At 43.2% G+C, this 18,138-nt stretch overlaps 1 protein-coding gene across 1 annotated transcript in view; it reads right to left on the reverse strand.

Moving 5' to 3' along the window:
- Window positions 1-3,060: 3,060 nt before the first annotated feature.
- Window positions 3,061-18,138, reverse strand: part of TBXT (T-box transcription factor T) — a 55,068-nt gene continuing 39,990 nt past the window's right edge. Inside the window, exon 9 of the mRNA XM_057406928.1 lies at window positions 3,061-3,199. The gene's annotated coding sequence lies outside the window, so the exon portion shown is untranslated. The remainder of the gene's footprint in view (window positions 3,200-18,138) is intronic.

Consider the following 18,138-nt stretch of genomic DNA (forward strand, 5'->3'; position numbering starts at 1 on the left):
CTCAGGTTGGCCTCAAGAAAAAACTCTCACAGAGTACACAAGAGCTCTGCTGTTAGTTCATTTTTAATGCTCTGAAAAGTAACTAATTTCTATGCTATTACTCATTTAAATGCTACCCAGCTACCACTGTCAGTGACTTCTGTAACATCTTTTGGTGGGATTACAAGAAGTGTTGGATTTTGGTGGACTTCTGTCACCAAACTTGAACAAGTGGCATTCAGTATATCAAGTCAGAGTTTTTTCATTAGGTCTTGATCTAAAACTTGTGAAGGCAAAGAGGAATCTTTACATCGCCTTGGTGATCCCTCACTCTGGGATTCTAGAAGGACCTGGAGTTAAGGCCCTACTAAACACAATTGTACTTGGAGATAGACAAAGTGTTTTCAAGCTTATGGATTTGGACTGGGTATTTCTCTCACATGAGTCAATAACTGAAATCATCAGGTAAAAGACCTTCAATAAATATAGCTCAGTTTGCAAACACTTTACTTTTTGCTTTATTTTTTTAAAGCATTACTAGCCTAGCCTGTCAATCATGTTCACAAAGGACCATTCATGGCAGTTTTCAGTGCCTCATCAGTCTGAATGCAACATATTTTAAAGGGATAGAAAATTAAAAGTTCAGAGGAGACAGGAACAGCACAGGTTAAGGCAAACCTGCCTCTGTACAATGCATCCTGCACAGACACAGCAAATAACCAAACACAGCAGCCATAAAAATGAGAGGTCTTATGTTGCAACTTAGTTTTCTCTTACTTTCTTCTCACACGTATGATCTGAACTATTTGAGCCAGCAATATGTAACCAATTCTTGATGAACAGCACAATGAATCAATTATCTCTCATGCAGTGCCATACTATCACTTTTCCCATGCAGTTCATAGTTTTTTCGTTGTATGGCTTTATGAGGTGACTTATAACACAGCATTTTAGATATATTGTAGACATCTGCATCATTAAAGCCTCATTCTGGCAACAGCCCACTCTCCACTCAAAGCATTGTTTTGGTACGTGTCCCTGAACTGTGAATACACTCCTGCCCATCTTGACAGAATCCTTAGCATTTGTACATTAGGCTTGTCTTCAAAGTGATTTCCTAGCATGAGCTAATGTATTCTTACAACACCCAGAACAGTTGGTAAATTTTATTATCCTCATTTTATAAATTGGTAAACAGCAGCAGAGAGGTGAAGAGTCTGTTCTATCCCCTTTGCTCACATTTGATTACTGCCTTAATCCCTGGCTAGTTCCACTGCTTTCAGAGGGAATCCTTGCACAGTAAGATACCATTTGATAGGGCTGAAAACTACAGTGTCTTACAAGTAATTTGAGCAAGGCCATGGAGAGAGTTTAGTGCAGGTTTAGAACTGAAATCTCTCTCACACACACGCTCTTTTGCTTCACTCACTTTCTCAATTTAAAAACAGCTCCCAGAACTTACCACTGTATCTGTCATTTTTCCACTCCCCCAGCTAATATGCAGAAGTAATAATGATCATGTAGCCCCACTGCAGTGACATTACATACAATACAAGCTGACATGTAACACAAAGAAAACTTACAGGACTGACACAGTTCCTGAGTTCTTACACTACAAAAAATGGCAACCTTTTGGATCTTGAAATTTAACAATTCAAAGGAGGGGGGTGAAAGGTGCATTGGAAAGTTTCATCTGAAATTCAGCACTACAAGAAAGGTGGTACTAAGTCAGTGTCAAGATTCAAAGCCATCTCTCTGTTTATTGTTTAATATTGTTCTTTCAGCATGAAGTGTGCACTCTAATGTCACAACATTCATCTTTGTATTTCACAGAACAGATGAAGATCAGTGCATTAATCTACAGAGGCCTAGCTGAATTTCCTCCATTAAGTTAGAGAGAAATGGGTGTTCTCACCTTCCAGAATAAAGTTATTTTGTCCACTTTGCCTTCCTACTTCTGCAAACCCTTTATACTTGTTCAGCACATATGGCCATCAAGTTCTGATCCATGTCTCCTCATAAACCCTACGTATCACTGTATAGCGGTGTTTTTAATTGTAAAAAATATGGTGGCTTATTTGAGCCTTTAGCAATTTTCAGAACTGTGAATTTGTTTACTGGGTTTTCACACACCCTGCTGATAAGTAGGATGGACGTGTTCAGGGCAGCAGCTACTGCTTGAGATAGAGAAGGGAGCGTTCAGAAACTTTCCCCATTTCCTAGTGGCAGCAGCTCCAGAACTTTTCCCCCCCTTCGCTGTCTCTGCTCCAGCTATTTCCTCCTCTGTTTCTCTGTCAGGAAATTCACAACTCCCTTGCTCCTGGGAGAAGAATATCCTCTGTCCCCTATCCAGCTAGGAAAGCATAGACCTGCCTTGTCAGTGTCTATGGCATCGATGTGATGAAACTGTAACTGTGTCGTATTTTGTAGAACAGATAGTGGGTCATTCTGCTCACAAGTTTCTACGTTTCTTACACTCGAGGCCAGTCCTAGGTCAGTACTGAGAATTTCTTTGATGGAGATATGTGAAACACTATATGCTTGAAAAATAATTTCTGGAACCTTAGGTAACCAAAAGAGCTGGAACAGGAGCAAAGAGCTTGTAGAAGTCTCTTGTCCTCAAACGCTGCCACTCTGGGGTTTGTTCCTGCCATTTTCCATGACACTTTCTTCCAAAGATCCAAGATCTGTCTTCTTGTTTGTTTATTTATTTACATCTATAGCCCTTTCCCTTATAGCCTCCTTTACAGAGAAAAGTCTCTACAGCAAGACACGGAGGCCCACGCTAGGCCCCTGAAGATGCTGGCAGAGTCTGTGGTAGAAGGGAGCTGCCCAGTGCAGGGCTCTGTGCCTGCTTCTGGCAGCCCAGCATTAGGCTGGGAGGTGGGCCAGGGGAGCATCCTGAGCCTGAAGGGCTATAGTGGGGCCATTCTACCAGAGAAACTGTTGTGTCTAAGGAGTATCAAAGTGTTTTACCAGCTCTGCTTCCCCACTTCCTCTGGCCTGCAAGTTTTGTTGCACAGAGCCTAAGGGGGTGGGGGCAAAATTTTAGACCAAGTAATTCCAGCATTGGAAATTCACATCATTTCCACTTATTGCTCATTCAGCTTTAATTCTGCTTTCAAGCTGTATCTCAACCATTCCCGTGGCTCACAGGAGTTATGCTTTTAAACCCCTGCAATGGTGTCCAACCTACAGTTTTTTGTTTCTTCATAGTTTTCTGTGGAAGGATGGGAAAAAAAAAAAATCAATTCTAACTGCATGTTTCTGCAAGATATGCTCCACTGTATTTCCAATGATTTTTTACCATTCACTTAAGGAACTCAGAACAAAATCAAGTTCTATCAGAAACACGTGTAGCTCCTATTTTGAATTCTACTCTACAGCAAATCATCTATCCTTATGATTTTGGCTTTCATAGAATCATAGAATGGTTTGGATTGGATGAGATCTTAAAGATCATCTTGTTCCAACCCCCCTGCCATGGGCAGGGGCACCTTCCACTAGACCAGGTTGCTCAAAGCCCTGTCCAACCTGGCCTTGAACACTGGGATGCGGCAACCAAGGGATGGGGCAGCCACAACTTCTCCAGGCAGCCTGTTCCAGTGCCTCACCACCACCATTGTGAAGGATTTTTTCCTAATGTATAATCTAATTCTGCCCTCTTTCAGTTTAAAGCCATTGCCCCCTTTTCTCTCACTACATTCCTTTGTAAAAAAATCCCTTTCCAGCATTCTTGTAGGCCCCCTACAAAAATAATTGTTGGTATCTCTATCTGAATATATTTGGTAACAGAAAGAAAAAATGAAAACTAAAATACACACTAAATGTATGATAGTGTCAATATACACTGTAACTTTAGAAGATAGAACAAAATATTTATAATATTTAAAATGCGATTCAGTGAGCATACACAAAGAGCTTTCTCATTTTGATTTGACAGCACTTGGTTTCTTCTCTCCCATATACTAGTATAAAGCTGGAGTAACTGCATCCACTCCCAGAAAGTACAAAACTAGCATAAGTGAGAAAAGGAAGAACCTGGTTCCTACCATTCAAACCTATCACCAGTGGCAGCTCTGCAAGACATACTCTAAAATGACTGTGCATGAGAAAAGAGGGCACGTTTAGCTGAGCAGCCTGGTCCAATCTCTCACCTACTGCTTTAAGTAGGAGTTTGGACTGGACACCCGCTGAGGTTTCTGTCCAGCACCTGAACCTGTGATGCGGCTCCTTAACTTCTCACTTGCGTCCTCACCAGTGAAGTTAGTGAAAACAGATTCAGGCTTTTCTAAATGTAGTTTTGTGAGGGTGTTTTTGTGTCTTTGGTTTTATTTGGGGTTTGTTTGGGTTTTTTTTGTTTTTTTTTTGTGGGTTTTTTTGTGGGGGGGGTTTTTTTTTTGGGGGGGGGGGGGGGTTGATTAGGTTTTTTTTTCCCAAAATCAAACATTACACCTTCACCTTTATATAACCATCAGTGCAAACTGCATCTGGCTGAAAGAACTGTTACACTAGTGCATTTGCACTTCTTCACTACTAGCATCTGTGTAAAAGTGAAACCATAAGGTAGGAACAGCAACAAACACAAACACTCATAGTCACAAACTCTCACTGATGTTCCAAATACTACCTGTGATTTGAAAAATCCATAAAAACCTTCAGCAAACCTCATTTCTTCAGATACAGAATTTGTCTTGTGGAAGCTTCTGCAAGTTTGGAAGAGCAAGGACCTAAAGTAGAGAACCAAGACCTCCCAAGGGAGAGCAGAGAGGAGGAAAGAAAGGAGTCTCCTCTCCTCTTGCATCAGTGTTAATCTACACATTCAACCAAAAAGCCCCCAGATTGCTCCGCCAGGTATAAGAGTACAGTTAGATGGCAGGGGCTCATGTGTGCTCCTATGTATGTCCTTCCTGCTTGAAGAAAAAGTAACATACTGCATGATTTAGTACTGGCTAGGACACAGCCACCAGCAGCCACCTTTTTAGTTTCCTTCCACAAGTTCTGGCACTGTATAGGCCTCCGGTTTTTCAGTCAGGGCCTGTGCATCACATTTGGGCTTCCCTCAGAAATCATCCTGCTTGACAGAGGGGAAAAACTGTTTCCTATACTGTCCTTTTGATAAAAAGGTTGTAGTGAATGCAGAGCTGGAAGTTATCAGACTGATGACCCCAAAATATGAGGTCCTTTCTAAGCAGTCATCGGGAACAGCACAACATCAGTCATGCAGACGAGGTATTTTCAGGGTTACTTAACAGCAGCTGGAACACCAAAGGCAGAGAAGCACAGCAAAGAATGTAGTGTTGCTACCTTTACCATTTTGTGAAAAGTCTTCCAGCCCTGAAGACAAATGATTACATGGTAGTTGCAGAGAACAGCCTAGGAATGGGATTCAAGCTCCCCTTTCTTAACATAGAAAAAAGTCAGCTGTGAAGGCAAGCAGACCCTAAGTGTTTGTATTATAGAATCATAGAGTGGTTTTGGTCAGAAAGGACCTTAACATAATCTAGTTCCAACCTCCCTGCCATGCACAAGGACACCTTCCCCTAGACCTCGTTGCTCAAAGCTCCATCCAACCTGGCCTTGAACACTTCTAGAGATGGGGCAGCCACCGCTTCTCTGGGCAACCTGTGCCAGCGCCTCACCACCCTCACAGGGAAGAATTTCTTCCTTATATCTAACTTGAATCTTCTGTTTTTATCAGCAATACAGTTATCACTCTCTTTTGCACCCTGAAGAGACTGCATGGAAAAAGCCTTAAGAAGCTCTCAGTAAAAATGATTTTATTCTCCCTAAAGGCCATAGTCCCCAAGCTTCTTACTAGCTGCAAGAAACAAAATAAAGGGACAAGCAGCCAGTTTTCAGCTGTGCCAACCTCTGCTTCCCAACTTGTAAAGCATCAACTCGCAGAAAATCAGCAGTTCCTACCCACAGCAGGCAGCCTTCACTATTCAGATCCATGAAGGAGGATACATGCTGAGATAACCCCACAGTGCCACACACCAACATACACTGCGGAGCTGGACGGGAAAGACACACGTAGCTCTGAGGTAAACCTACATACATACATACACACACATACACACACACACACACACTGAGGGAGGGCCAGGAGGCAGCGGCTCGTCCTTTCCCTCCACACACACCTCAACCCCCCCCCACACACATCCCCTCTCCCGACGTTTCGTGCCCGGCACACCGATGAGCCCCGCAGCGAGGGCTGACAGAGCCTCCCCCGCGAGCGCGGAGCGGCTCATTAAGCGGGGGAAGAGAAGGGGGGGTTGCTGCTGCCAGGCGCGCCTTCCTGCGCGCTCCCTCCCATTCAGCCTCTCGCCGTCCCCGCCGCGGCGGCTGCTGCCGTCAGAGCTGCCTGCGTCAATGCTGCCTCAGTGACACGCACCGGGGCTCTGCGCTACCCCCTCCCCCCCGCTCCCCCTCCTTTCTCCCGTTTGTCTTTTTTTTCCTTCCTCAATGAGACGCCTTAATGGGTTTTTATTTATTTATTTTCACGATCACGCTTTATAAATCAGCCTGGCGGTTGCGCCAGCGGCACGTTCACAGTTAACGGTTTCTTGCGGGGGGGGGGGGGAGGGGGGTGGGGGGTGTTAGTGTGCTTCCACCACCTCCCCCCGTTCTTGATATTTCAAAATAATAATTTCGATGAATAATTACCATTTAATTTATTTATTTCACGCGGGTCCTGTGAAATAAATAGATCTTAAGCTGGGTTTTCTCAGGTATCGGCCACCCCTCCAACTCCACCCCCTCCGCACTAACGGTCTTTCTGTCACTGAGGCGCTGAGGGAGGCCATACCCCGCACACCCGCAGCTTGCTGTATTATAACGGATTTCCCCTTAGAAAAACAACCCTTTGAGTTTTTTTCCTCCTTTTCCCCTTTGTAATAGCCTACTCATTCAGCATTTTTCCATTATCTGCACACCCACTGTTATTTCTCCTCTTCCCCCTATCATGTGTCTTCCCGCCCCCCTTTCCCCCCATTAATCACCAAGCCCTGGGCTCTGAAGAATAACGGTTATAAAATGGTGGCTCTGCCTGTGTCCTTAGTTGCATACGTAACGCAAGCCTCCTGCCCACATCCCTCCTCTGCCCATCAAGGTCAGAGAGAAGTCTTAAGGGCACAGTTAAACCCAAACCGTATCTGTTTACATTTTATCCCTATCTCCTTCTACCCCTCCTCTTTTCCGCAGGAGAATTTGACAGAAGAGCTGCCCAAAAGAGCTCACAGAAGAGATGTCTGTGGGGTCGGGCCTTGCCCTCCTTCACATTGTACTGGTGCTTAGCTGAGGCGAGAGGGACAACAGCCCAGGCCCTATTAAAGTCAATGGGAATCAGAGAACTCAGGCGTCACTGGATTTGGCTGGCAGAGTGTGCAGCCGTACCCTTGCCAAGCCCTGCCCCATTTCAATTCAGCTTAACTGCAGCCGTGCCAAGCTGCTGCGAAGCTGGCGCGTGCTGCTGGCATGGCGCAGCGCTGCCCTCCCATGCAGGAATCCTTGGTGACGTTGAGCAGCTGGAACCGATCCTGCACCTCCCTGCTGCTGCTGCCCGCAAGGAACCCGAAACTAGCTTCCACCTCCTGGCACCTTCGCAGCACATAAAGGTCGTCTGAGGTCAGGGATTGGCCAGATAAATTAAAGCAGCCTAAAAGCTGTATTAATTTAGACTGCAAACGAGCCAGTGCTGTCCAAAGCTCAGTGCTATGAAGCACAGCCATTTGTACATCCTCCCAGCAGCACCTACGCCTGCTCCCCTCCACACTCAACTGCACGTATAGAGTAGCAAATCTTTTTTTCTCTGTCAATGCAAAAAGCAAGTCTCGGAAACAGTTCAGTTCTGCAGCGCCACCTACTTTGAATAACCATTTGGCTTCAAAATACAAAGAAAAAAAAACGTAAAAGGGCAAGCAATTAGACCACAAGCTAGATTTCTGAAAAGAAAAAGAAATCTAACAACTGAATAACTTGTGCACAGCAAAGGCTTCACTGTGCATTTGAAGCTTATTGTTATTTGCATTTTTTTCACAGAAACAAAGGAAAACAAACCAGGTATCATAAAAACAATGCTAGCTGGCAACAGGGATCCTTATGACAACAGGAATGTACTTACACATTTTAATACCCAGCTTATGCTTAAAACTGCATTTACGTTAGATCTTCATTCAGCTGCATTGTACTTAATTGTATGCGTGCGGGCTCTCCCCAGTAAATACCCATTTAACAGATAGTTCACAAAGCCACACAGGACTGAGGTTTTGAAGGAATCCAGTAAGACATTCAAAGGCTCACTGTCCCGGATGCCATTTGAGCACGTGAGCAGCTCAGCAATCTGCCCCAGTAACTGGACATGTGAGGAATGAAGGGCAGGCATTAGGCATGGCTCCTGCAGAGTCTCTGCATGGCAAATCACACGCCTTCACCCACAGTTATTTACATTCTACCCCATGACTGTGCTTTTTATAATTTTTCTCACTATTTTATTTCAGCGCAGCAAAGCCAACCTTGGAATTCATTTGTGTGTGTTTTTAGTGGTGTGAATGATGCAACTCTCAGTATCCAGGCATGTTAAATGGGAGATAGGATAAATAGGATGCACTTGAACATATTATAAGGATGACTTTGCTTTTTGTTTCCCCACATTAAAAGATGACCTTGTGTAAGCACGGGTAGCTGGTGTCAGTGCATGCTATACCATACTGAAGGTAGAGCAATATCTGCAGAGCAGGCAGGGGCCTGTTGCTTGTGCAGAAACAGTTGCTGCTGTGAGCATGGCACCGGATAGCAGTGCCTGCTGAGTGGATGGGGGTGGCTCCCTGCCTTTGCACAGGACACAGCACTGCACATACTGGATCTGCCTTTGGAGGAGCAGGCTTGAAAAAAGTCAGTCTTTGCTCTGCCTTAGGAGTTGCTCCAAGGCTTTGGCTACAAACTGTAGGGCTAAATTGAGACCATTATTTTGCACTGAGCTATTTTCATCCCAGAGTGCTCTAAAGGCTTAACAGATATACAGGCTATGGTGCTATATGCACAGGAATCACTCCAGCCACTAGTGAAATGCAGCCACCTATTAACCAAAGCTATGTGACGCCTGGGTTCTGGGTGTGATGACTGCCAGAAGATTTTGTTTTATCCAGCTGAGACAAGTCTGGATTTTGGTTAGTGGTATACTCCATACCATTTGAAAAGGAAAACTAGCAGGATCTTTACATACAAATAGAAATAGGAATGGACAGTTACACTCCACCCTGGAATTCGAAATGTTACCACTGAGACAAAGTCTTCTCTGAAGTCTTACTTTCTTCCACCACCTATATTTGATATTAATTACCAAAACAGTACTCCTTCCACTCAGTGGTGCAGGGAGCTAAGCATGAACAGCTGGAGCCTTTCATCCGTGGGGTAATTATTCAAAGGCCTCCAGGGTCAGATGTGGACTACACACCATGACATTTTGGTGGTCTATAGACAATGACTTAACAGTTTCACAGGGGCAAGTGACTCTATGGGTAAAGCACCACAGCCACCTCCACAATTGTCTTTAACTCACACTTGACTGTTCTGTCCTGAAGAGGCAAGAAAACTGAATTACTGCATATTTGCCATTATGGAAAATTCATTTCAAGATGCAGAAAACATGGTGAAATACAAACTGTATGCCTAAAACGAGCAATATAATAGCCAGTCAGTACTCTACATACACCTTTGTATAGATAACATTAAATAAGCATGCTTCCCTGTCTCTAGTTAGGGTAGAAAGGGAATTGTGTGGTAAAAGACGTAATTTGTGCATTAGGAAGTCTCTGTTGCCAGATCAGCAGCAGCAGCACTGACGTCTGTACTCTCTCGCTTTGTTCCTGCTGCTATAAATCAAAACGACTACAGTCCAAATGCCTCACTTGTTTAACTATAAATGCACTGCTAGTCAGAAAGAATCACAGAGGGAGGGATCTAGGTAATCTGCATATACTTTAAACTGATTAAATATGAAAAGTCAAAATAAGGACAAGAACAACATTTACAAATTTATGATTGACAACAACAAAAACTTCTAAAGGGTGGAATCCAGCAGACCTGTAAAAATTCTGTGTCTACGGGCACTGATGTCTTTGCTAAATGAACTATCAAATTTGCCTTTCTTAATGTGCACTGGGATTTATATTTTTTTCCCAGATCAGTGCAACCTCTTTTAGAAGCTCATGTGTCTTCATGTTTTTCCCAAATATATTTCCAAATTAAAATAGGATAGATGGAGTAGATCAGGTTTTACTTTCCATCATTTTATACACCTGTGTATTTAATCTATATACAAACATACACAGCTGACTCCTATTTATTTGGAATTTTAGAAAACTAAATATCTCTTCTGCAGATGAAATGAGCCCTCAGAGCTTAAAATACTGCTGAGATCCTTCCTAAATTCTAAGAGAGGACTCAACAGTTACATTAAAATGATGGTGCCAATGCCTGTTGCTAACCTTTGGCTGGGGAAGAGCAGGGTTCTTCTAACACCTACCGAGAGCTTGGAATCATAGAAAATACAGCACAGATTCTGGAAAGGGAGAAATTAAGGTAACCTTCTCATGCCAAGCTCAGCTGAGCTGTAAATCCTGTGTGCTGGCCAGCACAGCCAGAAATATGTTGAGCTGTACTTCTGAAGAGGAAATAACAGGATCAGAGAACAGCAGGTGAGCACATTGTCAACTCCCCACTGATGTTGCTGTTGGAGCCACTGCATTACAGCTTAAGACCACCAAATTTTTTACAGTAAGACATTCAAAGAGCATGAAATCAAGAAGTCCAAAGGTATTTGTTCGATGGAAGATGCCTTGTTAGGCCTTGGCTAATGAATTTGCAACCAGATGTTCATTTTAAGATCTGATCCAAAATGCACTGAAGTCAATGGCAAGGCAATTGGAAGTTCCAGATCACTGGAAAAAAAGCTATTCTAAAGCCAATATTTTTTTAAAAGAAAAAAAAAACACCACCAGAAAAACAAACAGGATGTAGCCATTGATCATTCAGCTTGGCACTGATCCTAGGCAAAACTGGAAAAACAAAGGAGCAGACATGGGGTCATCAGTTATGTGCCACCAAAATTGTCATCGTTGTTACTTGAATGGGTAGAAAGTAAAAGTAGAAAATAACTGGATTTACCTTTCTTCTTTCTTATTGCTGGCCAACCTACACAGCATACCTTCTCATTTGCCATGGATTAAGAACACGTACATATGGTTACTCTAGCTCATCTGGCACAACTCTAGCCATTTGGGATGTGGTAACTATGTAAAATAAAGGAGAACAACAAGATCAAGGCCAGTTACCATATTTTTTTTCTTTTAGAAACAGACTAAGAGGCCTCCAACAATACTTGATTTTTGTTTTGTTTTCTTTCAGTTTATAAATGCATATCTAGAAAGTGAAACATCTTGAGGTAACAGGCTTCTGTAAATCTCCTGGATTCATACCTGTATGACACTGATGAAAAAATTAACTAAAAACAATAAGCATGATGACCCATATTAAAAAGTCAGAATGGGATCCAGGGTCTGAAAAATGAAACTAGAGGAAATCTTCTGTGTTTTAGAGTAATTAACTTGCAACCACTTCCAAAGGACACATTTCACTGTCTGGAGGCTTTAACTCAGAACTGGCTGGATTAAAATCTAGAGATAATAAACAGGCTTTCTCCACCCAGCGAAGGCTCAGGGGAGAGCCTTCTATAAACGAGTCTTCCAATATCTAAAGGGGGCCTACAAGAAACCTGGAGAGCGACTTTTTACAAGGGAATATAGTAGTAGGACAAGGGGGAAATGGCTTATAAACTGATAGAGGGCAGATTTAGGTTAGACATTAGGAAGGAATTATTTAGTATGATGGTAGTGAGGCCCTGCCACAGGTTACCCAAGAAGTTGTGGCTGCCCCATTCCTGGAATTGTTCAAGGCCAGGTTGGACAGGGCTTTGAGCAACGTGATGTAGTGGAAGGTGTCCCTGCCCATAGCAGGGGGTTTGGAACTAGGTGATCTTTAAGGTCCCTTCCAACTCTAAACCATTCCATGCTTCTACAAATTTAATCTTACTGCAGAGTTTCTAGTTTACATTATCTAGGCCCCACTATTTGGGAAGTCAGAAATCCTAATGTTCCCTCTAACCCTGAATGCACAGCACCTTGATAATGGGTGAGAGAGTGCAGATTAACCTATTCTTACACCTCTTTGTAAGGTTTCCCTTAAGCAAAGTTCAGTTCCTTCATTTGCGTACATCTGCATCTATATGATTTGCAGGAAGATCTTAAAAATAACTCACAAATCTTGCAGTGTCTTCATCACAAGGAGGCTTATAGGTTGTTGGACAAAAGATCAAATTTACAGAAGAAAGTATATAACAAATCTGGGGTGGGGAGTATAGGGGGGTGTTAACCTTGACTTTGTTCAGTCCTCCTTACAGCTACTGGCTTAGGAAAAAGACGGAATTAAACCAGACAAGTATCCATACGAATTCTGGTGAGAACTGCAGTGGAGTGGAGACATCTAGCTGCCTTCTGTCTACCAACAGCACCTACAAATTGGGAAATCCTGGCTCTGGGGGGAATCTGTAGATACCAACTTTTTTAGGAGAAAGCAAACAAGCCATTCCTTGCAGAGAGGGCACATAAAACTGGGATGGAGAGTATATGTACTGTTTCCTCTGGTTCTCACTGGAGCATTCCCAAACAAAAGCTTATTTCCTTTAATTTGTTAAGTTTGGTTCCTTAGGAGAAATTTTTATTTTGGCAGTTTTGGTTACATGGTCTTAAAAAGCAGCTTTGAATGTGCAAATAACCATGAGAAACAATGCTGAAAACACCTCCTTGATCCAGAAGTGGACTGAAGCACGCTGATGGTGATAGCATGAATAAGCCTGATTGCCATTGTTCAGGCTGCACCCCGCCCCTGATTAGAAAGTCAAAAAAAGGGGCAGTGTGTCATTACTGCGGTATATTCCCCCTTGCACTGTAAGCAAAGTCACTTCCAACCTGCCTTTATATTTCCAGAGGCCCAGCAAATACACAGGCTCCACAACAGGGTTGGGCTGCACACAGCGTGTCATGCCTGCAGCCCCACAAGGGGAGACAGAGCAAGCTGCATGGTGCCCTGCTTTGTGGAGGTACCTTTGGGGCTCTTTTCACAAACCAGAGCCTGCTGAGTGACTGCATCCAACTCTGCAAGCATAGATTTAAACACACCATCAGCTGAGGGATGGAGGACTACAGCAACTTAGTAGTTCCTGATGACTGGAAAAAGGGTAATATAACCCCCATTTTCAAGAAGGGGGAAATGGATGACCCGGGGAACTACAGACCAGTCAGTCTCAGCTCTGAGCCTGGCAAAATCTTGGAGCAGATTTTCCTTGAAGGCATGATAAGGCACATGAAAAACAACAAGGGGCTTGGTGACAGCCAGCATGGCTTCACTAAGGGGAAACCCTGGCTGACCAATTTGGTGGTCTTCTATGACAGGGCTACAGAACTGATGGACAGGGGTAGAGCAGATGACGTCATCTACTTGGACTTGTGCAAAGCGTTTGACACACCATCCTTGTCTTTAAATTGGAGAGACATCAATTTGATAGGTGGACCACTCAGTGGATAAAGAACTGGCTGGATGGCCATGCGCAAAGAGTTGTGGTCAATGGCTCAGTGTCCGGCTGGAGACCAGTAACGAGTGGTGTCCCTCAGGGATCAGTGTTGGGACTGGTCTTGTTCAACATCTTTGTCGTTGACATGGACAGTGAGATTGAGCCCGCCCTCAGCAAGTTTGCCAATGTCACCAAGTTGTGTGGTTCGGTTGGTACACTGGAAGGAAGGAATGCCATCCAAAGGGGTCTTGACATGCTGGAGAGGTGGGCCAATGCCAACTTCATGAAGTTTAACCGTGCCAAATGCAAGGTCCTACACCTGAGTCGAAGCAATCCCAGGCACAGCTACAGGTTGGGCAGAGAAGAGATTCAGAGCAGCCCTGTGGAGAAGGACTTGGGGGTCTTGGTCAATGAGAAACTGAACATGAGCCAGCAGTGTGCGCGTGCAGCCAAGAAAGCCAACCGTATCCTGGACTGCATCAAAAGGAGTGTGACCAGCAGGTCAAAGGGGCTGATCCTGCCCCTCTACTCTGCTCTCATGAGACCTCACTTGGAGTATTGTGTGCATTTCTGGTGTCCTCAACATAAAAAGGACATGGAACTGTTGGAACAAATCCAGAGGAGGGCCACAAGGATGATTAGGGAACTGGAACACCTTCCATATGAAGATAGGCTGAGAAGGTTGGAGCTGTCGAGCCTGGAGAAGAGAAGGCTGCGTGGAGACCTCATAGCAGCCTTCCAGTATCTGAAGGGGGCCTGTAAAGACTCTTCATTAAGGACTGTAGTGATAGGACAAGGGGTAACAGATTCAAACTTAAACAGGGGAAGTTCAGGTTAGATATAAGGAAGAAGTTCTTTACTGTGAGGGTGGTGAGGCACTGGAATGGGCTGCTCAGGGAAGCTGGCGGTGTCCAAGCCCAGGCTGAAGAGAGCCTTGGGTGACATGGTTTAGTGTGAGGTGTCCCTGCCCATGGCAGGGGGGTTGGAACTAGATGATCTTAAGGTCCCTTCCAACCCTAACTATTCTATGATTCTAGTCTATGAACTTGCTGCAGATGTACTTGAGGGCTTTGAAACATGATGTGTGCCCTCCATTTTGTATGCTACTCAGCTCCTGCAGCCATTTGTTGCAGGCTCTGGGACTGCAGCAGTCAGCAGCAGGTTATCACAGTAGGGCTACAGCCTTGTTCCTTCAGTTTCGCAGGACATCTCTTTCCAAATTCAGCCTGTGCCTGCTCTTAGTGCACATAAACACACACGTGCTAACTCCATCATAACCACACTCTCTTTGCTCACAAGTTCTGACTCTACAGATGGGGAGCTATCCAAAATTGCAGTGGGAGCCCAGCTGTTCACTACCATCAACTGATAAACAAAGGCAAAGAACTCTGCATATATGCTTTTCCAATAGAGACGAGAACTGGGAAGCTCTGAACAGGTTTTGCATAAGAAGGTACAGGGATTATAGTAGTTACAACTATCTAAACACAACAAAATCCCTGTGACAGCAGAGGCGAGGCCAGTATTCAGATGGTGGTGTGCATCTAGAATGAAGTAGGAGATTCAGGACATCAGGACAAAGGAAGGATATATGAACACTGGCCCAAGCTCAAATGCTAATGCATAGCAAACATTAATGTGCCCCAAACAACAGCTGCTTCAGAGGAGTGTTTTCAGTTTTCCTGGGGAAGAGATCACCAGCAGAAGGAAACCTGCAATGTTATTTTTTTGGTAGACAAGGAGGTGGCTTAGGTTCCAAAACCTGTGCTTGTGTCATTAGCAACATCAGGTCCACAGTTCAGGCTAAGGAAGGCAGCTGTAGCTCAAAACTGGTTGAGTTTGCAGTCATCTCAAACAATGTAAGCAGCAAGGTCACAGGTGCGGGAACAAGTACTTTTCCTCTCTAGAGAGATCCCCTGAGAATGAGTTTGAGGGTGCCCTTGTGACATCATGTTGGGCAAAGAAGCTTGCACTGCTGCATCCACTGCTTTTTCCATCAAAGGAAAACTTCAGACTCTAGGACTATTAATTTAGCTGCTGTTCTCCCATTCTCCTTTCCCCCTTGTGATAGCTCAAGAGTAACAAGAAAGCCAGATGAGATCTACCAGCTCATTAGGTCTTCCTAGACCAGTGCTTGGCCAGGACTTAGTCTTGTGCCTTCAGTCCCTGGGATTTTCAGATGTCTCCCAAGTATGGGAGTGGTCTGAAAGCACTTAGCTTCCAAGACTGAATGCATTCATTGTAATATAAATGACATCTACCACTTTTAGCAAGAGCTAAATTTATCAAAAGAAACCACACAATGAGGTAACTGTGAAGGTCATTATTCTGGAAGGGAAATGTGAACATAAGGACTAAACTTTACTTGGAATATTTAAGCAGAACATTTCTCCCAGTGATTAGGGCAAGAAATTAAGAGATACATCTTCAAGAAATCTGTGTAAGATTCTCACCATTCTGTTTATAGATGCCAATATAAGCAACTGTGTGGTTTGCCAGCAAAAGAAAGAAAGGAACAATGAATAAGAGTTCAAGCCTTACTTGTAAGCCCTTATATTGCCATGATTCATTTTAACAGCCCACCAAACCTGAGAGAAACTCAACAGACCAGCATAATCCCTGAAGTTAGTTGAGGTTGAGTCACACCTGGAACAGTCTTGCCCATTCATTTATTAACAAGAGGGGAGAATAAAAATGCTACCTAGATTATTTCTGCTTTCTAGGGCAGGGTGTACTAAAGAAAAGACACTTCTGACTTGGCAGCATAAACCTTCCTTCCATTATCCCTAGAGGGGAAAAGGGCAATTTTGTAAGAAACTGAGATCTAGGAAATCAAGTTATCCTAGAGTCCCAAAGTCGATATACTACCTTACCACATACAAGTCCATCAAAGTCTGTTGTACTATGAGTGAATCTTCACTACCTAACTGAATTCACAGTACCTTTTTCTTGTACCTACTGTACTGCACTGTGACAGTTAGGGGTGCTTAAGCTTAGTCTAGTGTAACACAGTACTGTAAAAGGGCAATGCCCATGGTAGCAACAGAAGGATATTAGAATAATATTCTGCCACTGCCTTGACTTTGACTTAGTGCTTGTGCCTGCAGGATGCTTTGCTTATTTCCTTGAAATGTCATTACCAATGACAGATTCCACATAAAAGACTCTTGAAAAATTAAATTAAGGAACTTTTTTCATGCTGTGTATGAAAACAGCATTCAGCCTCATGCATGAAATTTCTTCAAGTATCTTAAAGTTCTAAAGAACAGCTGTATTCTTCTCATGGCACTAAGCCCCAAAGGTGGAGTTACAAGTCTACCTCATAGTTTTTCCCAGCTATGTATTTAGGCTTATGTTCTTCCTGTCTGAATAACTTCGACAATATCCCAGTTCATCTCAATTGAGAAATTGCTTTATAAACCAGTTCTGGCTTATTTCCAGTTTTGGGAAGTCTAATCAACAGCATCTTGTAAGAAGATATTTACTTTGAGTTCTCAGCTGTCATGGAAAAGAGCTGGCAGGCTAGGACATCACACCAGCAATATAACTCCTCTATATTCTTGTCAGTGGTGGAGTGTGCTAGTCTGAAATAACTCACTTGGTTAGGAACATGTTTTAGCTAGGGACACAACAATATGAATATTTGTCCCGGGGTTTTTTTGTGGTTTTTTTTTTTTACAACATTATTTCAGAAAGGCTTTGGGAACAGCAAAAGCTAAGACAAAGCCTAAATGATCCATCCCAGGTTTTACTCCACACTCAACTGCTTCTGGAAGAAGGACATTTTCGGTGTTTTGTCAATTCCCTGTAGATATCCAGTCAGGATGTATGTATTGAATAAAGAAAAAACCCTTCAAATTACTTGCTGCAGCAAAAGTACTTCAGTTAGCTCTTTACCTGAAGTAATAAATTAAAAGCAATCCATTATCTGGGTTGCAGTGCAACTCCTTCTTCTTTCAAAAACCTGACAACAGAGGAACTTTTAAATGCATAAACATTTCCCACTTTTACTAATACTAGCAATCTCCTAATTCACTTCAACCACAAATGAATCTAAATAGCCAATAGATCTTTAGAACCACTTTTATTTGCACTTCTGGGATAGTCATTTAATGTCCAGTCTGTCTACAGTAAAGGCATGTGTCCTGAATATAGTTTTAAAAGCTATTAATTAAAAGTGAGAAAATATTTGGAAGTGTTCTGGTAAGATTTAGATATATATAAAAGCTGTTTCTGTGGGCTAGAGTAACTGTTGCACTCAAGACCTGAGAAGCACCTCAAAAATATTTATAACTAACTCAAATTAAGATTTTTTCAGAAGAAAGATAATGATGACAGAGTCAGGAAGGTTATCCACTACCTTTTTGTCTAAATCAAGACTATTTCCTTCTATAGGAGGCTTAGATGGATACCTCATTGCGGTGTTCAGAAACACTGTACTTTGCTGAAGCTCTACTTCCTGTGGGATGTAGACAGAGGAAAAATAGTGACTATCTGTCAAACTGTGAAAGCATGTGAAATATCCATGC

The sequence above is a fragment of the Pezoporus wallicus genome, unplaced genomic scaffold (genome assembly GCF_028554395.1).
Source record: "Pezoporus wallicus isolate ANWC-B61680 ecotype Strahan unplaced genomic scaffold, APGP_CSIRO_Pwel_v1 scaffold_6362, whole genome shotgun sequence".
NCBI lineage: Eukaryota > Metazoa > Chordata > Aves > Psittaciformes > Psittacidae > Pezoporus > Pezoporus wallicus.